Source organism: Pristiophorus japonicus, unplaced genomic scaffold (genome assembly GCF_044704955.1).
Source record: "Pristiophorus japonicus isolate sPriJap1 unplaced genomic scaffold, sPriJap1.hap1 HAP1_SCAFFOLD_236, whole genome shotgun sequence".
Lineage (NCBI taxonomy): Eukaryota > Metazoa > Chordata > Chondrichthyes > Pristiophoridae > Pristiophorus > Pristiophorus japonicus.
Window position 1 is genome coordinate 840,938 of NW_027252079.1, and position 20,935 is coordinate 861,872.

General features: G+C 48.3%; 1 protein-coding gene across 1 annotated transcript in view; it reads right to left on the reverse strand.

The window, feature by feature from the left end:
- LOC139245779 (gastrula zinc finger protein XlCGF57.1-like) overlaps positions 1–4,024 on the reverse strand; it is a 257,345-nt gene extending 253,321 nt beyond the window's left edge. Inside the window, exon 1 of the mRNA XM_070871287.1 lies at positions 3,957–4,024. The gene's annotated coding sequence lies outside the window, so the exon portion shown is untranslated. The remainder of the gene's footprint in view (positions 1–3,956) is intronic.
- Between the last annotated feature and the right edge of the window lie 16,911 nt (positions 4,025–20,935).

Consider the following 20,935-nt stretch of genomic DNA (forward strand, 5'->3'; position numbering starts at 1 on the left):
GATGACATTCCAGTTCCATGTACAGGAACACAGGAAAGGGCGAGCTCAGCAGAATGTCTCTAATCAGCAACCCCCAGACAAGATATCCTAGCAGAATACTGAACAAAGGAATTCCTGCAACTAGGTTAAGATAAGGTTAGACACAGGCAGAACCCAAGGACAGTAGAGATAGGGGGGTCTGGAGAATATCACGAGACTACGAGTAAGCCCCAGCTAAACATGAAATGATCACGCAGTCCTCCGGTGCCTGGGGGCCAATCCCAATTAGCCCAAAGAAACCGATTTGTAATCTATAACCATTATGATTGGATTGTGTCCAGCCGACATGGGCTGAGTAATTGTAATGAACTGTTGTAAAACATATAAATATCGATGAATGTCTTTGTTCGGCGGAGAGTTGTGTCTGAAGTAACCCAGAGGTTTCTCCCCGCCGGCGTAATAAAGACCATTTTGATGTTTGGAACCGACGCAAAGCGACGAGTGATTCTTCCAGGATTTCGCTCGCGCTAAGAGGTTGAATTTAAAATTCAGTTGGAAGGTGAGAAAGTTGGTTCTCAAACCAGGGGCCTAAGCTTAAATAAAGGAGACTACAATGGTATGAGGGCAGAGTTGGCTAAAGTGAACTGGGAAAATAGATTAAAGAATGGGATGGTTGATGAGCAGTGGGAGACATTTAAGGAGATACTTCATAACCTGCAACAAAAATATATCCCAATGAGAAGGAGAGAATGTAAGTGAAGTGATAACCATCCATGGCTAACTAAGGAAATAAGGGAGGGTATCAAATTGAAAACAAAAGCATTCAGTGTGGCCAAGACTAGTGGGAGGCCAGAGATTTATGAAATTTTTAAAAGCCAGCAGAGAACAACTAAAAAAATGATTGAGAGGGAAGATACATTATGAAAGTAAACTAGCACAAAATATGAAAACAGATAGTAAGAGTGCTTCATGGTAGAAGACATTAAAAACATCCCAATAGTGTATAATCAAGGGGCTTTAGGTCGGGAGGAACGTAATACAATCACTATCACTAATGACGTAGTACTTGATAAAATAATGCGATTAAAGGCGGACAAGTTACCTGGACCTGATGGCTTGCATCCTCGGGTCTTAAGAGAAGTGGCTGCAGAGATAGTATATGCAGTGGTTGTAAAGAACGGGTCCTTTTCAGAATGGCAGGCAGTGACCAGTGGTGTGCTTCAGGGTTCAGTGCTGGGACCCCAGCTATGTACAATATACATCAATGAATTAGATGAAGGAATTGAATGTAATATCTCCAGGTTTGCAGATGACACTAAGCTGTGAGGAGGATGCTAAGAGGCTGCAGGGGTCGTGGACAGGCTAGGTGAGTGGGAAAATGCATGGCAGATGCAGTATAATGTGGATAAATGTGAGGTTATCCACTTTGGTGGCAAAAACAGGAAGAGAGAATATTATCTGAATGGTAACATTAGAAAAAGGGGAGATGCAACGAGACCTGGGTGTCATGGTACATCAGTCATTGAAGTTTGGCATGCAGGTACAGCAGGTGGTGAAGAAGGAAAAGGCATGTTGGCCTTCATAGCTAGGGAATTTGAGTATAGGAGCAGGGAGGTCTTACTGCAGTTGTACCGAGCCTTGGTGAAGCCACACCTGGAATATTGTGTTCAGTTTTGGTCTCCTAATCTGAGGAAGGAAGTTTTTGCTATTGAGGGAGTACACCAAAGGTTCACCAGATTGATTCTCGGGATGGCAGGACTGACATATGAGGAGAGACTGGATCAACTGGGCTTGTATCCACTGGAGTTTAGAAGAATGAGAGGGGATCTCATAGAAACATATAAAATTCTGACATGATTGGACAGGTTAGAGGCAGCAAGAATGTTCCTGATGCTGGGGAGTTCCAGAACCTGGGGTCACAGTATAAGAATAAGGGGTAAGCCATTTAGGACCGAGATGAGGAGAAACTTCTTCACTCAGAGAGTGGTTAACCTGTGGAGGTCCCTGCCGCAGAAAGTTGTTGAGGCTAGTTCGTTAGTTATATTCAAAAGGATGTTAGATATGGCCATTACGGCCAAACGGATCTCCGTGTATGGAGAGAAAGCAGGAATGGAGTACTGAAGTTGCATGATCAGCCATGATCTTATTGAATGGCGGTGCAGGCTTGAAGGGCCGCATGGCCTGCTCCTGCATCTAATTTCTATGTTTCTATGTTTAATCTACCAACATTTCCTGGATTCTAGGGCAATCCCAACATATTGGAAAACCGCAAATGTAACGCCCATATTTGAAAAAGGAGGCAGACAAAAAGCAGGACACTATCTACCAGTTAACCTAACATCTATCGTTGGGAAAATGCTGCAGTCCATTATTAAGGAAGCAGTAGCAGGACATTTGAAAAAGCATGATTCAATCAACCAGATTCAGCATGGTTTTATGAAAGTGAAATCATGTTTGACAAATTCGCTGGAGTTCCTTGAGTATGTAATGAGCAGGGGGAAGCAGTGGGTGGTATATTTGGATTTCCAGAAGGCATTTGATAAGGTGCCACATAAGAGGTTACTGCACAAGATAAAAGCTCACAGGGTTGGGGATAATATATTAGCATGGATAGAGGATTGGCTAAACAGAAAACAGAGAGTCAGGATAAATGGGTAATTTTCCAGTTGGCAAACATGACTAGTGGAATGTCATACGGCTCGGTGCTGGTTCCTCAACTATTTACAATCTATATTAATGATTTGGATGAAGGGACCAAGTTTGGTGTTAGAAACATAGAAACATAGAAAAATTGGTGCAGAATTAGACCATTCAGCCCTTCGAGCCTGCACCGCCATTCAATAAGATCATGGCTGATCATTCCTTCAGTACCCCTTTCCTGCTTTCTCTCCATACCCCTTGATACAAAAATTGTGAGGACACAAAGGGATATAGACAGGTTAAGTGAGTGGGCAAACATTTGGGAGATGAAGTATAATGTGGGAAAATGTGAGGTTATCCACTTTGCCAGAAATAATAGAAAAGAAAATTCTAATTGAAATGGAGAAAAATTGCAAAGAGCTGCATTAGAGAGAGACCTGGGGGTCCTTGTACATGAAACACAAAAAGTTAGTGTGTAGGTAGAGCAAATAATGAGGAAGGCAAATGGAATGTTGGCCTTTATTGCAAGGGGGATAGAGTATAAAAGCAGAGAATTCCTGATACAACTGTGCAGGGTAGTGGTGAGGCCACCCGTGAAGTGCTGCGTACAGTTTTGATCTCCGTATTAAAGGAAGGATATGGTTTCATTGGAGGCAGTGCAGAGAAGGTTCACTAGGTTGATTCAGAAGAGAGGGTTGACTTATGAAGAAAGGTTGAGTTGGTTGGGCCTATACATATTGGAGTTCACAAGAATGAGAGGTGATCTTATTGAAACTTAATGATAATAAGGGGGCTCGACAAGGTGGATGCAGAGAGGATATTTCCACTCACAGGGGAAACTAAAACTAGAGGACATCATCTTGGAATAAGAGGCCGCCCGTTTAAAACTGAGATGAGGAGGAATTTCTTCTCTGAGGGTTGTAAATCTGTGGAATTCTCTGCCCCAGAGAGTTGTAGAGGCCGGGTCGTTGAATATATTGAAGGCAGAGATAGACCGATAAGGGAGTAAAGGGTTATGGGGAGCGGGCAGGGAAGTGGAGCTGAGTCTATGATCAGACTATACATGATCTTATTGAAAGGTGGAGTAGACTCGAAGGGCAAAATGACCTACTCCTGCTCCTATTTCTTATGTTCTTATGTAATTGTGTGGACATAAACCGTAAGCTCAGAACTGAGTATCGTCTTTAGCGGAGATGGTGAGAAATCCGAGGTGTGGAGAGTGAGAATGAAATATTTGAGACATTCTTTTCCCCACTTGGACCTGGTTGGAAACAGACCGTGACATCATTCACTTCTTTCCTGCACAAAGATGGCCGCGCATGCGCTATTCTACTCACTGAATCAAGATGGCGGAGCGCTGTATCTGACTTCCTGTACGAAGATGGCCGCCGTTAGTCTGGACCTGTGAGCGGGAGAAAGCCCGGAAGCTGCAGCCATCAATATTCCGGTTATTACTCCGGGCTTCCGGCGGGCACCAGTTTTTAATGAAGCCTCCCCTGCTCGCCGCTGGTCCATTAATCCCCTCCGACCCGCTGCAAATGACAATTCTGAGCAGCCTGTCCAAAACGTGCGTCCCCCGCCATTACACGGACCGCGCATGCTCCAAACACAGCCAAGGACTGCGCCTGCGCACTGAGCTCCTGTAGTCTGTGTGCGGTACCTTCACCCCGCGAGGAATGCTGGGTAAGCATGCCGCCATTGAATGCCTGAATTTTTTAAATATACCAGGATTTATTGTGATTCCATTGGGCACTGAACCATGTTCATTCTGGCAGTTATTGTTTGTTTCTGATGATTTAATAACCCCTATATATGAGCTGGAGATTAATATTGTGTATAAATATCGAATAAATCAGCTTTGTTTCAAACACAGTGTGTCCAATATTTGATTTGTCCATGATCAGAAGAGAGTAATTAGCTTCGATGATATGGAATTTGTATGGTTGGAACTAAGGAATACCAAAGGGCGGAAAATACTAGTGGGAGTTGTGTACAGACCACCAAACAGTAGTAGTGAGGTTGGGGACAGCATCAAACAATAAATTCGGGATGCATGCAATAAAGGTACAGCAGTTATAATGGGCGACTTTGATCTACATATTGATTGGGCTAACCAAACTGGTAGCAACTGGTGGAGGAAGATTTTCTGGAGTGTATTCGGGATGGTTTTCCAGACCAACATGTCGAGGAGCCAACTAGAGGGCTCGCCATCCTAGACTGGGTGATATGTAATGAGAAAGGACTAATTAGCAATCTTGTTGCGTGAGACCCCTTGGGGAAGAGTGACCATAAAATGGTCAAAATCTTTATTAAGATGGAGAGTGATACAGTTCATTCAGAGACTAGGGTCCTGAACTTAAGGAAATATAACTTTGATTGTATGAGACATGAATTGGAAAAAATAGACAGGCGAATGATACTTAGAGGTTTGGCAGCGAAGAGGCAATGTCAAACATTTAAAGGTCACATGGATGAACTTCAACAATTGTACATCCCTGTCTGGAGTAAAAATAAAACGGCGAAGGTTCCTCAACCCTGGCTAACAAGGGAAATTAAGGATAGTGTTAAATCCAGGGAAGAGGCATATAAATTGGCCAGAAAAAGCAGCAAAACTCAGCACTGGCAGAAATTTAGAATTCAGCAGAGGAGGACAAATTAGGAGGGGGAAAATAGAGTATGAGAGAAAGCTTGCTGGGAACAAAAAACTGACTGCTAAAGCCTCGATAGATATGTGAAGAGAAAAATATTAGTGAAGAAAAACGTAGGTCCCTTGCAGTCAGATTCAAGTGAATTTATAATGGGGAACAAAGAAATGGCAGACCAGTTGAACAAATACATTGATTCTGTCTTCGCAAAGGAAGACACAAATAACCTTGTGGAAATACTAGGGGACCGAGGGTCAAGTGAGAAGGAGGAACTGAAGGAAATCCATATTATGCACGGAATTGTGTTAGTGAAATTGATGGGATTGAAGGCAAATAAATCCCCGGGGTCTGATAGTCTGCATGCCAGAGTACTGAAGGAAGTGGCCCTAGAAATAGTGGATGCATTGGTGATCATTTTCCAAAAGTCTATCGATTCTAAATCAATTCCTATTGACTGAAGGGTAGCTAATGTAACACCACTTTTTAAAAAAGGAGGGAGAGAGAAAACGGGTAATTATAGACCGGTTAGCCTGACAATAGTAGTTGAGAAAATGTTGGAATCAATTATTAAAGATGAAATACCAGCGCATTTGGAAAGCAGTGACCTGAGCGGTCCAAGTCAGCATGGATTTATGAAGGGAAAATCATGCTTGACAAATCTTCCAGAATTGTTTTGAGGATGTAAATAGAGGAGTAGATAAGGGAGAACCAGTGGTTGTGGTGTATTTGGACTTACAAAAGGCTTTTGACAGGGTCACACACACGAGATTGGTGTGCAAAATTAAAACACATGGTATTGGGGGTAATGTACTGACGTGGTAGAGAAGTGGTTGGCAGACAAGAAGCAGAGAGTCGGGATAAATGGGTCCTTTTCCGGTTGGAAATCAGTCGTTAGTGGTGTACCACAGGGATCAGTGCTGGGACCACAACTGTTTACAATATACATAGATGACCTAGAAGAGGGGACAGAGTGTAGTGCAACAAAATTTGCAGATCACACTAAGATTAGTGGGAAAGCGGGTTGTGTAGAGGACTCAGAGAGGCTGCAAGGAGATTTGGATAGGTTAAGCTAAGGTTTGGCAGATGGAATACAATGTCGGAAAGTGTGAGGTCATCCACCTTGGGAAAAAAAACAGTAGAAGGGAATATTATTTAATGGGGCGAAATTACAACATGCTGTGGTGCAGAGAGACGTGGGGGTCCTTGTGCATGAAACTCTTTTAGAGTCTACCTGCAAAACATAAACATTAAACTGTGCCACCCGACCTGGGTGACACACCAGACATTTACAAGGCCCTTTTTTCCTTTTTTTGGTTTTTTTTTGTGTTTTTTTTTTTTTTTTTTTTTTTTTTTGGGCACTAAAATCACAATTTCTCCGGTGCCCCCTATAAAAGGGAAGGGGACACTAAAAGCACCGGCAATTAAAACAAATTAAACTTAAAAACGTAAAATCAAATTAAAATTTGGTTGCCGGGCGTGATGATGCACTCCAGTCCCTCCGGTGCCCACCTCTCGCGGAAGGCCGCGAGCGTACTGGTGGACACCGCGTGCTCCATCTCCAAGGACACCCTGGACCGGATGTAAGAGCGGAAGAGAGGCAGGCAGTCAGGTTGAACGACCCCCTCGACCGCCTGCTGCCTGGACCAGCTGATGGCACCCTTGGCCGTGCCCAGGAGCAGTCCTACGAGGAGGCCTTCGGACCTACCCGCTCCCCTCCGCACAGGGTGCCCAAAGATCAGGAGAGTGGGACTGAAGTGCAGCCAGAATTTCAGGAGCAGCCCCTTCAAATAGTGGAACAGGGGCTGCAACCTTGTGCATTCAATAAAAACATGGAACACGGACTCCTCCAGACCGCAGAAATTGCAGGCGGCCTGGGAGTCCGTGAACCGGCTTAAAAATTTATTGCACGGCACTGCTCCGTGCACCACCCTCCAGGCCAAGTCCCCGATGAATAGTGGGAGGACCCCTGCGTAGAGTGCCCTCCATCGGGGACCCCCGCCTCCTCCGGACGGCAAGATGGTACGCCATGGCTTGTCCGGACGGCCGGCGAGGATGGCAAAGTTGAGGGTGTGCAGGAGCAGCCCGTACAGGAAACCCCTCCGCGCGGAACTGAAAGGCACGGAGGGGATTTCCCCGAGGCGGCTCAAGTTGTGAGGCGCCGGCCCCCGAGGGAGGTTCCGGGGTTTGGTCCTTGTGCATGAATCCCAAAACGTTAGTTTGCAGGTGCAGCAGGTAATCAGGAAGGCAAATGGAATGTTGGCCTTCATTGCGAGAGGGATGGAGTACAAAAGCAGGGAGGTCTTGCTGCAACTGTATAAGGTATTGGTAAGGCCGCACCTGGAGTACTGCGTGCAGTTTTGGTCACCTTACTTAAGGAAGGATATACTAGCTTTGGAAGGGGTACAGAGACGATTCACTAGGCTGATTCCAGAAATGAGGGGGTTACCTTATGATGATAGACTGAGTAGACTGGGTCTTTACTCCTTGGAGTTCAGAAGGATGAGGGGTGATCTTATAGAAACATTTAAAATAATGAAAGGGATAGACAAGATAGAGGCAGAGAGGTTGTTTCCATTGGTAGGGGAGACTAGAACTAGGGTGCACAGCCTCAAAATACGGAGGAGCCAATTTAAAACCGAGTTGAGAAAGAATTTCTTCTCCCAGAGGGTTGTGAATCTGTGGAATTCTCTGCCCAAGGAAGCAGTTGAGGCTAGCTCATTGAATGTTTTCAAGTCAAAGATAGATAGATTTTTAACCAATAAGGGAATTAAGGGTTACGGGGAGCAGGCGGATAAGTGGAGCTGAGTCCACGGCCAGATCAGCCATGATCTTATTGAATGGCGGAGCAGGCTCAAGGGGCTAGATGGCCTACTCCTACTCCTGTTCCTAATTCTTATGTTCTTATGTTCTTAATGCAGTTGTACAGTGCCTTAGTGAGGCCTCACCTGGAATATTGTGTTCAGTTTTGGTCTCCTAATCTGAGGAAAGAGGTTTTTGTTATAGAGGGAGTGCAGCGAAGGTTCACCAGACTGATTACCGGGATGGCAGTACTGATATATGAGGAGAGGCTGGATCGACTGGGCCTGTATTCACTGGAGTTGAGAAGGATGAGAGGAGATCTCATAGAAACATATGCAATTCTGACGAGGTTGGACAGACCAGATGCAGGAAGAATGATTCCGATGTTGGGGAAGTCCAGAACTAGGGGACACAGTCTAAGGATAAGGGTAAGCCATTTAGTACTGAGATGAGGAGAAACCTCTTCATTCAGAGATTTGTTCACCTGTGAAATTCTCTACCACAGAGAGTTGTTCATGCCAGTTCATTAGATATATTCAAGAGGTAGTTCGATATGGCCCTTACAGCTAAATGGATCAAGGGGTATGGAGAGAAAGCAGGAAAGGGGTAGTGAGGTCAATGATCATCCATGATCTTATTGAATTGTGGTGTAGGATCGAAGGGCCAAATGAACTACTCCTGCACCTATTTTCTATGTTTCTATGCCTCTCTGTCTCTCACTCTCTCTCTCGTTCTCTGTCTCTTTCAAAGAGTGGGCGAGCGATAGTGATAGGGGATTCAATTGTAAGGGCAATAGATAGGCGTTTCTGCGGCCGCAACCGAGACTCCAGGATGGTATGTTGCCTCCCTGGTGCAAGGGTCAAGGATGTCTCGGAGCGGGTGCAGGACATTCTAAAAAGGGAGGGAGAACAGCCAGTTGTCGTGGTGCACGTTGGTACCAATGACATAGGTAAAAAAAGGGATGAGTTCCTACGAAACGAATTTAAGGAGCTAGGAGCTAAATTAAAAAGTAGGACCTCAAAAGTAGTAATCTCGGGATTGCTACCAGTGCCACGTGCTAGTCAGAGTAGGAATCGCAGGATAGCTCAGATGAATACGTGGCTTGAGCAATGGTGCAGCAGGGAGGGATTCAAATTCCTGGGGCATTGGAACCGGTTCTGGGGGAGGTGGGACCAGTACAATCCGGACGGTCTGCACCTGGGCAGAATCGGAACCAATGTCCTCGGGGGAGTGTTTGCTAGTGCTGTTGGGGAGGAGTTAAACTAATATGGCAGGGGGATGGGAACCAATGCAGGGAGATAGAGGGAAACAAAAAGGAGGCAAAAACAAAAGACAGAAAGGAGATGAGGAAAAGTGGAGGGCGGAGAAACCCAAGGCAAAGAACAAAAAGGGCCATTGTACAGCAAAATTCTAAAAGGACAGAGGGTGTTAAAAAAACAAGCCTAAAGGCTTTGTGTCTTAATGCAAGGAGTATCCGCAATAAGGTGGATGAATTAACTGTGCAAATAGATGTTAACAAATATGATGTGATTGGGATTACGGAGACGTGGCTCCAGGATGATCAGGGCTGGGAACTCAACATCCAGGGGTATTCAACATTCAGGAAGGATAGAATAAAAGGAAAAGGAGGTGGGGTAGCATTGCTGGTTAAGGAGGAGATTAAGGCAATAGTTAGGAAGGACATTAGCTTGGATGATGTGGAATCTATATGGGTAGAGCTGCAGAACACCAAAGGGCAAAAAACGTTAGTGTGAGTTGTGTACAGACCTCCAAACAGTAGTAGTGATGTTGGGGAGGGCATCAAACAGGAAATTAGGGGTGCGTGCAATAAAGGTGCAGCAGTTATAATGGGTGACTTTAATATGCACATAGATTGGGCTAACCAAACTGGAAGCAATACGGTGGAGGAGGATTTTCTGGAGTGCATAAGGGATGGTTTTTTAGACCAATATGTCAAGGAACCAACTAGGGGGGAGGCCATCTTAGACTGGGTGTTATGTAATGAGAGAGGATTAATTAGCAATCTCGTTGTGCGAGGCCCCTTGGGGAAGAGTGACCATAATATGGTGGAATTCTGCATTGGGATGGAGAATGAAACAGTTAATTCAGAGACCATGGTCCAGAACTTAAAGAAGGCTAACTTTGAAGGTATGAGGCGTGAATTGGCTGGGATGGATTGGCGAATGATACTTAAGGGGTTGACTGTGGATGGGCAATGGCAGACATTTAGAGACCGCATGGATGAACTACAACAATTGTACATTCCTGTCTGGCATAGAAATAAAAAAGGGAAGGTGGCTCAACCGTGGCTATCAAGGGAAATCAGGGATAGTATTAAAGCCAAGGAAGTGGCATACAAATTGGCCAGAAATAGCAGCGAACCTGGGGACTGGGAGAAATTTAGAACTCAGCAGAGGAGGACAAAGGGTTTGATTAGGGCAGGGAAAATGGAGTATGAGAAGAAGCTTGCAGGGAACATTAAGACGGATTGCAAAAGTTTCTATAGATATGTAAAGAGAAAAAGGTTAGTAAAGACAAACGTAGGTCCGCTGCAGTCAGAATCAGGGGAAGTCATAACGGGGAACAAAGAAATGGCGGACCAATTGAACAAGTACTTTGGTTCGGTATTCACGAAGGAGGACACGAACAACCTTCCGGTTATAAAAGGGGTCGGGGGGTCTAGTAAGGAGGAGGAACTGAGGGAAATCCTTATTAGCCGGGAAATTGTGTTGGGGAAATTGATGGGATTGAAGGCCGATAAATCCCCAGGGCCTGATGGACTGCATCCCAGAGTACTTAAGGAGGTGGCCTTGGAAATAGTGGATGCGTTGACAGTCATTTTCCAACATTCCATTGACTCTGGATCAGTTCCTATGGAGTGGAGGCTAGCCAATGTAACCCCACTTTTTAAAAAAGGAGGGAGAGAGAAAACAGGGAATTATAGACCGGTCAGCCTAACATCGGCAGTGGGTAAAATGATGGAATCAATTATTAAGGATGTCATAGCAGTGCATTTGGAAAATGGTGACATGATAGGTCCAAGTCAGCATGGATTTGTGAAAGGGAAATCATGCTTGACAAATCTTCTGGAATTTTTTGAGGATGTTTCCAGTGGAGTGGACAAGGGACAACCAGTTGATGTGGTATATTTGGACTTTCAGAAGGCATTCGACAAGGTCCCACACAAGAGATTGATGTGCAAAGTTAGAGCACATTGGATTGGGGGTAGTGTGCTGACATGGATTGAGAACTGGTTGTCAGACAGGAAGCAAAGAGTAGGAATAAATGGGTACTTTTCAGAATGGCAGGCAGTGACTAGTGGGGTACCGCAAGGTTCTGTGCTGGGGCCCCAGCTGTTTACACTGTACATTAATGATTTAGATGAGGGGATTAAATGTAGTATCTCCAAATTTGCGGATGACACTAAGTTGGGTGGCAGTGTGAGCTGCGAGGAGGATGCTGTGAGGCTGCAGAGCGACTTGGATAGGTTAGGTGAGTGGGCAAATGCATGGCAGATGAAGTATAATGTGGATAAATGTGAGGTTATCCACTTTGGTGGTAAAAACAGAGAGACAGACTATTATCTGAATGGTGACAGATTAGGAAAAGGGGAGGTGCAAAGAGACCTGGGTGTCATGGTACATCAGTCATTGAAGGTTGGTATGCAGGTGCAGCAGGCGGTTAAGAAAGCAAATGGCATGTTGGCCTTCATAGCAAGGGGATTTGAGTACAGGGGCAGGGAGGTGTTGCTACAGTTGTACAGGGCATTGGTGAGGCCACACCTGGAGTATTGTGTACAGTTTTGGTCTCCTAACCTAAGGAAGGACATTCTTGCTATTGAGGGAGTGCAGCGAAGGTTCACCAGACTGATTCCCGGGATGGCGGGATTGACCTATCAAGAAAGACTGGATCAACTGGGCTTGTATTCACTGGAGTTCAGAAGAATGAGAGGGGACCTCATAGAAACATTTAAAATTCTGACGGGGTTAGACAGGTTAGATGCAGGAAGAATGTTCCCAATGTTGGGGAAGTCCAGAACCAGAGGTCACAGTCTAAGGATAAGGGGTAAGCCATTTAGGACCGAGATGCGGAGGAACTTCTTCACCCAGAGAGTGGTGAACCTGTGGAATTCTCTACCACAGAAAGTTGTTGAGGCCAATTCACTAAATATATTCAAAAAGGAGTTAGATGAGGTCCTTACTACTAGGGGGATCAAGGGGTATGGCGAGAAAGCAGGAATGGGGTACTGAAGTTGAATGTTCAGCCATGAACTCATTGAATGGCGGTGCAGGCTAGAAGGGCCGAATGGCCTACTCCTGCACCTATTTTCTATGTTTCTATGTTTCTATGTTTCTCTCTCTGTCTCTTCGCTCTGTCTCTCTCTCTCTCTCTCTGTCTGTCTCTCTCTCTTTCTCTCTCTCTGTCACTCTCTCTTTCTCTGTCTGTGTCTCTCTCTCTGTCTGTCTGTCACTCTCTCGCTCTCTGTCTCCCTCTCTTGCTCTCTCTGTCTCTCTGTCTCTGTCTCCCTCTCTCTCTGTCTCTCTCTGTTTCTCTCCCTCTCTTGCTCTCTCTCTGTCTTTCTCTCTCGCTCTCTTTCCATCTGTCTGTCTCTATCTCTCTCTATCTCTCTCTGTCTCTCTCTGTCTCTTTCTCTCTTTGTCTCTCTGTCTCTTTCACTCGGTCTCTCTCTGTCGCTCCCTCTCTCCTTCTCTCTCTGCTTGTCCTGTCATTCAGGACACAGTTTACCTGTGAACATATTCTCAGGGTTCGGAATGGAATGCTACAAACCTGGATGAATTGTAACGAAATGGGTAAATTTCGACCTCTTTGTGTGAGTGTGTATGTGTGGCGTGCGTGTGTGTGTGTGTGTGAGTTTGAGAATGTATGAGAGTGTGTGTGTGTGTGTGTGTGTGAGTGAGCGAGTGTGTGTATGAGTGTGAGTGTGTGTGTCTCTGTGTGTATGTGTGTATATGTGTGTGTGAGAGTGAGCGAGTGTGTGTGTGAGTGTGAGTGTGTGTGTGTGTCTGTGTGTGTGTGTGCATGAGTGTGTGTGTGAGTGTGTGTTTGAGAGTGTGTGTGAGAGAGAGGCTGTGTGTGTGTGAGTGAGTTTGTGTGAGAGCGTGTGTGTGTGTGAGAGTGTGTATATGTGTGAGAATGTGTGTGCGTACGAGAGTGCGTGTGCGTGAGAGAGTGTGTGCGTGAGAGAGTGTCTGTGCGTGTGAGAGAGTGTATGTGTTTGTGTGTGTGTGTGTGTGTCTGAGAGCGTGCGTGTGCCTGAGAGAGTGTGTATCTGCTTGTGTACGTGTGTTTGTGAGGGTGTGTGTGTGTGAGGGTGCGTGTGTGTGAGAGTGTGTGTGTGTGTGAGAGAGAGAGAGAGAGTGTGTGTGTGTGTGAGAATGTGTGTGAGTGTATGTATGTAAGAGTGTGTGTGTGTAAGAGTGTGAAAGTGTGTGTGTGTGTGTGTGAGAGTGAGAGTGTGTGCGTGTGAGTGTGTGTGTGTGTGTCTGTGTATGAAAGAATGTGTGTGTGAGAGAGTGTGTGAGTGTGTGTGAGAGAGAGTATGTGTGTGAGTGTGTGCGTGGAGTACCTGGGATAATCCACGACGATTAAAGCCGCTGTATCCAGAGCCGTTGTCGAGGTTCTGAGGTTTGACTGTTTCTTGTTGCCGTATTTCAGAGTGGAGTTCATCTTGAACGGGACACGGGCAGTCGATAATTTTTTTCCCGACCGATTTGAGTATCTGATCATTCGGCTTTACGATGAGGAGCTGACAGACCTCCTGTCTCACTGGGAACAGAGCTACAGGTTTATCTCCACTGCACGGTGAGTGGCCAAGGTCGGGACTGTAGAGCAAGGTAGAATATATCAGTACACATTCCACGTGTGGATCATAGAATCAGAGAAATTTACAGCACGGAAGGAGGCCATTTCAGCCCATCGTGCACACGCCGGCCGACCAAGAGCTACCCAGCCTAATCCCGATTTCTAGCTCTGGGTCGTATCCCTGTAGGTTACGGCACTTCAAGTGCACATCCAAGTACTTTTTAAATCTGGTGAGGGTTTCTGCATCTACCACCCTTTCAGGCAGTGAGTTCCGCCTCAGAGACCCACCACCGTCTGGTGAAGACATTTCCCCTCAAAACCCCTCTAAAGCTCACCCCAATTACTTTATTATATGCCCCCTGATTGTTGATCCCATCTGTCAAGGGAAACAGGTCCTTCCTATCCACCCTATCCTGGTCCTTTCTAATTTTAGACATCTCAATCAGGTCTCCCCTCAGCCTCCTCTATTCCAAAGAAAACAACCCCAGCCGATCCAAATTTTCCTCATCGCTAAAATTCTCCAGTCCCAGCAACATCCTCGTAAATCTCCAATGTACCCTCTGTAGTGCAATCACGTCGTTCCTGTAATGTGGTGACCAGAAATGCACGCAGTACAGTTATCCAAAAGATGGCACATGTGACAGTGCGGCACTCCCTCAGTGCTGCCCCTCCAACAGTGCGGCGCTCCCTCAGTATTGCCCCTAGATCAGTGCAGTTCTCCCTCAGTACTGCCCCTCCAAAAGTGCGATGCTCCCTCAGTACTGCCACTCCAACAGTGCGGCGCTCCCTCAGTACTGCCCCTACATCAGTGCAGTTCTCCCTCAGTACTGCCACTCCAACAGTGCGATGCTCCCTCAGTACTGCCACTCCAACAGTGCGGCGCTCCCTCAGTACTGCCCCTCCAGCAGTGCGGCACTCCCTCAGTACTGCCCCTCCGACAGTGCGGCCCTCCCTCAGTACTGCCCTTCCGACAGTGCGACACTCCCTCAGTACTGCCCCTCCCACAGTGCGGCCCTCCCTCAGTACTGCCCCTCCCACAGTGCGGCACTCCCTCAGTACTGTCCCTCAGTGCGGCACTCCCTCAGTACTGCCCGTCCAACAGTGTGGCACTCCCTCAGTACTTTCCCACCGACAGTGCGGCACTTCCTCAGTACTGTCCCACAGTGTGGCGCTCCCTCAGTACTGCCCCTCAGACAGTGCGACACTCCGTCAGTACTGTCCCTCAGTGCGGCACTCCCTCAGTACTGTCAACCCGACAGTGCTGCGATCGCTCAGTACTGCACCTCCCACAGTGTGGCGCTCCCTCAGTAGTGGCCCTCCAACAGTGCGGCACTCCCTCAGTAGTGCTCCTCCCAAAGTGCGGCACTCCCTCAGTATTGCGCCTCTGACAGTGTGACACTCCCTCAGTACTACCCCTCTCACAGTGCGGCACTCCCACAGGACTGTCCCTCTGACAGTGCGGCACTCTCTCAGTACTGCCCCTCCGACAGTGCGCACTCTCTCAGTACTGCCCCTCTGACAGTGCGCCACTCCCTCTGTACAGCTCCACCCACAGTGCAGCGCTCCCTCAGTACAGCCCTTGCCACAGTGCGGCACTCCAACAGTACTGCATAACAGGTGAACGCTGGCCTGGGATTAAGGGATTCAATCCCATGACCTTCTGACTCCGAGGTGAGAGAGAGAGAGAGAAAGACTGACTATGGCACGGCTGGCACCTGATGTTGGATGAGAAATGTATTCTGTTGGATACAGACGAATAGGAACATAAGAAATAGGAGCAGGAATAGGACATACAGCCCCTTGAGCCTGCTCCGCCATTTAATACGAACAGGACTGATCCGATCATGGAATTAGGTCCACTTCCCTGCCTGCACCCCATAACCCCTTATTCATTTATCAGTTAGAAACCGTCTATATCTGTCTTAAATGTATTAAATGTCCCAGCTTCCACATCTCTCTGAGGCAGCGAATTCCATAGATTTGCAACTCCAGTTTTAAATGAGCGGACACTTATTCTAAGCTTATGCCCCCTAGTTCCAGTCTCCCCCATCAGTGGAAACATCCTTTCTGAATCCACCTTGTCGAGCCGAGTCATAATCTTATACGTTTTGATAAGATCACCTCGCATTCTTCTGAATTCCAATGAGTAGAGGCCCAAACTCCTCAACCTTTCCTCATCAGTCAACCCATTTATCCCCAGAATCAACCGAGTGAACCGTCTCTGAACTGCCTCCAAAGCAAGTATATCCTTTCGTAAATATGGAAACCAAACTGCACGCAATATTCCAATTGTGGCCTCACCCTCCCAATACATCCTCAAGGGGGTTGGAAGACAATGGGTGAGAGGGGACTGAGGGCCATACACACAGAACAGGAAAGGCCCAGCTACATTCCCGGCCTAGTGTTGATCTAACTCAGGGAGAGTGGGCCGGGGGTGGGGGGCAGGGGTAGGGGTGAGAGGGGAGGGGGAGGAGCGAGAGTGGGGCGGAGGGGGAGGAGGAGAGCTGAGGGGAGCGGGATAGCGGGCAAAAGCGGGGCGGAGGAGGAGGGGGAGAGTGGGGTGGAGGGGGAGAGCGGGGCGGAGGGGGAGGGGGAGAATGGGGTGGAGGGTGTGGGGAGGTGAGAGAGTTGGCCGGAGGGGAATGGGGAGACCGTGGGAGAGGGAGAGGGGGAGTGGGAGAGTGGGGCAGAGGGGGAGGGGGGAGAGTGGGACGGAGGGGGTGGGGGAAAGCGGGGCAGAGGGGGAGGGAGAAAGTGGGTCAGAGGGGGATGGGAACGTGGGGGTAGGGGAAGAGTGGGACAGAGGGGGAGAGTGGCGACAGTGGGACATGGTGGGAGGGTGGAGAACAGGGCGGAGTGGGGGGCGGGAGAGCGGGGCGCAGTGGGATAGGCGATAGCGGGGCGGTGTGGGAGTGGAGAGCAGGATTGAGTGGGAGGGGAGAGATCAGGGCAGATTGGGAGGGCGGGAGAACGGGGTGGAGTGGGAGGGGAGGGTGGAGAGTGGGGCAGAGTGCGGGGGGAGAGCAGGGCGGAGTGGGAGGGGGGTGAACCGGGTGGAATCGCGAGGGAGAGCGGGGCAGAGTGTGAGGGGCAGAGCGGGGTGGAGTGGGAGGGGGGACGGCGGTGTGGAGTGAGAGGGGGGGAACGGGATGGAATGTGGGGGAGGGTAACCTGGGGCCCGATTTTACACGGGACTCACTCTCTGTCTCTCACTCTCTCTCTGTCTCTCCCTCCATCGTGCTCTTTCTCTCTCTCTCTGTCTGTCTTTCTCTCTCTCCCTCCGTCCATCACTCACTCTCGCCCTCTCTTTCTCTGTCTCTGCCTCTCTCTCTCAGCCTCCACCTCTCTCTCCCTCCATCTCTCTCTCTTTGTCTTTCTCTCTCTCTCTGTCTCTCAGACTGTCTGTCTCTCTCTTTTTCTCTCTCTCACTCTGTCTCTATCTCTCTCTCTTTCTCTCTCTCTCTCTCTGTCTCTCTCTCTTTCTCTCTCTCTCTCTCTCTGTCTCTCAGACTGTCTGTCTCTCTCTTTTTCTCTCTCTCACTCTGTCTCTATCTCTCTCTCTTTCTCTCTCTCTCTCTCTGTCTCTCTTTCTCTCTCTCTCTCTCTCTCTCTCTCAGACTGTCTGTCTCTCTCTCTTTCTCTCTCTCACTCTCTCTGTCTCTCTCTCTCTCTCTCTCTCTCTCTCTCCTTCTCTCTCCCTCTCATCTCTCTCCTTCCCTGTCTCTCTCACTCTCCCACTCTCTCACTCTCTCTCTCCCTGTACAGCAAGCAGCGACGCAACAGCCTGTGGAGGAGCCACTCCGACACCAACCTGGATGAGATCTGTGAGGAGATCCCCGAGGATCCAGTCCATGGCCGGACAGAGGATGACTCGGAGTCCGGGATCGGACGTTCGTGACAACATCTCTGCTTGCCAAGGCCTGACTCGCCGTTGGCCCACTCTGAATGCCCGACTCCCCCTCGGCCCACCCTGAAAGACCCAACTCCCACTCGGCCCACCCTGAAAGGCCTGTGTCCCTCTCGGCCAACCCTGAAAGGCCCGTCTCCCCCTCGGCCCAACCTGAAAGGCCCAACTCCCACTCGGCCCACCCTGAAAGGCCTGTGTCCCTCTCGGCCCACCCTGAAAGGCCCGTCTCCCCCTCGGCCCAACCTGAAAGGCCCGACTCCCCCTCGGCCCACCCTGAAAGGCCTTTGTCCCCCTTGGCCCATCCTGAAATCCCTGACTCCCCCTTGGCCAACCCTGAAAGGCCCGACTTCCTCTCAGCCCCACACTGAAAGGCCCAACTCCCCCTCGGCCTACCCTGAAAGGCCTGTGCGCCTATCGGCATACTAATTCAGGCCTCTGAGGAGATGCTGAGCGAGGCCTCTTCCCTCCCGCTCCCTCGGCCGGTGTCCCACAGGCCCTAGGCTCTGGTGCTCGCAGTGGCCTAGTGGGAGGGTTACAGCCTAGGCAGCAGGTGCCCCAGACCCTGCCCGCCTTGCTCCGGGAGTGGATCGACCTGCTGTCGCTAATGTGGCATGTGAAGGAGTCCAGGATTACGACTGGTCTTAATCAAGAGTCTAGGATTATGTCTGTTCTGAATCGAGAGCCTACGATTAGGCCTGGTCCTAATCGAAGGCCAAGGATTAAGCCTGGTCCGAATCGACAGCCTAGGATTAAGCCTGGAGCCAATTGAGTGCATAGAATTAGTCCTTGCACTTAATTGAGAGCCTACGATTAGACCTGATCCTAATCAGGAGCTTAGGATTAGGTCTGATCCTAATCGAGAGCGCAGCATTAGGTCTGGTCCTAATCGAGAGCCTAGGATTAGGCCTGGTCCTAATTGAGAGCCTAGGATTAGACCTGGAGCCAATTGAAAGGCTAGGATTAGGCCTGGAGCCTAATTGAGAGACTAGGATTAGGCCTGATCCAAATCAGGAGCCTAGGATTACACCTGGACCTAATCGAGGGCCTCAGATTAAGCCTGGCGCCAGTTGAGAGCCTTATATTAGTCCTGGTCCTAATTGAGAGCCTAGGATTAGGCCTGGAGCTAATTGAGAGCCTAGGATTAGGCTTGGAGCTTAGTTGAGAGCCTAGGATTAGGCCCGGTCCAAATCAGGAGCCTAGGATTTGGCCTGGTCATAATCGAGGGCCTAAGATTAAGCCTGGAGCCAATTGAGATCCTTGGATTAGGCCTGGTTCTAAGTGAGAGCCTAGGATTAGGCCGGGAGCCTAATAAACAGCATAGGATTAGGCCGGGAGCCTAATCAACAGCATAGGATTAGGCCTGTAGCATAATTCAGAGCCTAGGCTTAGGCGTGGCCATAATCGACAGCCATGGTTGAGGCCTGGAGCCTAATTGAGAGCCCAGGATTAGGTCTGGAGCCAATTGAGAAACTAGGATTAGGACTGGTCCTAATCGAGAGCCTAGGATTAGGCCTGGAGCCAATCGACAGCTAAGATTAGTCCTGGAGCCTAATCGGGAGCCTAAGATTAGAGCTGGTCCTAATTGACAGCCTAGGATTAGGCCTGGTCCTAATTGAGAGCCCAGGATTAGGCCGGGTCCTAATTGAGAGCACAGATTTAGGCATGGGGCATAATTGAGAGCCTGGGATTAGGTCTGGAGCCAATTGAGAGTCTAGGATTAGGCCTGGAGCCAATCAAGAGCCTAGGATTAGGCCAGGAGCCAATTGAGAGACTAGGAATAGGCCTCGTCCTAATCGACAGCCTAGGATTAGGCCTGGTCCTAATTGAGAGCCTAGGATTAGGCCTGGAGCCAATTTTGAGCCTAAGAGAAGGCCTGGATCCTTTTGAGAGCCTAGGATTATGTCTGGTCCTAATCAAGAGCCTAGGATTAGGCCTGGCACCAATTGAGAGACTACGATTAGGCCTGGTCCTAATCGACTGCCTAAGATCAGGCCTGGGTCCAATTGAGAGCCTAGGATTAGGCCTGGTCCGAACCAAGGGCCTAGGATTAGGCTGGACTCAATTGAGAGACTAGGATTAGACCTGGTCCTAATTGAGAGCCTGGCATGAAGCAACCCCGATTTGTGGAGGATGGGTCTGTGGTTTGTAGGAAGAATTAAGGAAGGATATTGAGAGGGGTGGGGGAAAACTGGGCAGTAACAGACATGAGGCTGGGAGCGGATGTCCCACCCCCACCAGCGATATTGGGCACATCGCCCCACCGGGGAGCAGGGGGTTTGCAATGGGCCACAAGAGGAGCCCAACCGGTAGAACATAAGAACATATGAATTAGGAGCAGGAGTAAGCCAATCGTCCATCGAATCTGCTCCACGATTCAATAACATCATGGCTGATCATGCAACTTTAGTACCCCATTCCTACGTTCTCTCCATACCCCTTGATCCCTTTAGCCAAAAGGGCCACATCTAACTCCCTTTTAAATATATCTAATGAACTGGCATCAAAAACTTTCTGTAGTAGAGAATTCCACAGCTTCACAATTCTCGGAGTGAAGAAGTTTCTTCTCATCTCGGTCCTAAATGGCTAACCCCTTATCCTCAGACTGTGACCCCTGGTTCTGGACTTTCCCAACATCGGGAACATTCTTCCTGCATCTATCCAGTCAAGCCATGTAAGAATGTTGTCTGTTTCAATGAGATCACATTTCATTCTTCTAAACTCTAGAGAATATCAGCCTAGTCTACTCAATCTCTCCTCAAAGGACAATTCTCCCATCCCAGGAATCAGCCTGGTGAACCTTCATTGCACTCCTCTATGGCACGTATATCCTTCTTTAGAAGAATGAGAGGGGACCTCATAGAAACATATGAAATTCAGACGGGATTGAACAGATTAGATATAGGTTCACTCAGTTAATTACGGAGATGAGGGGTTGACCAATGAGGAAAGGTGGAGTAGGTTAAGCCTCTACTCATTGGAATTCAGAAGAATGAGAGGTGATCAGTCACCAGACTGATTCCCGGCATGGCAGGACTGACATATGAAGAAAGACTGGATCGGAGGCCCCTTGGGGAACAGTGACCATAATATGGTAGAATTCTTTTTTAAGATGGAGAGTGACGCATTTTATTCAGAAACTAGG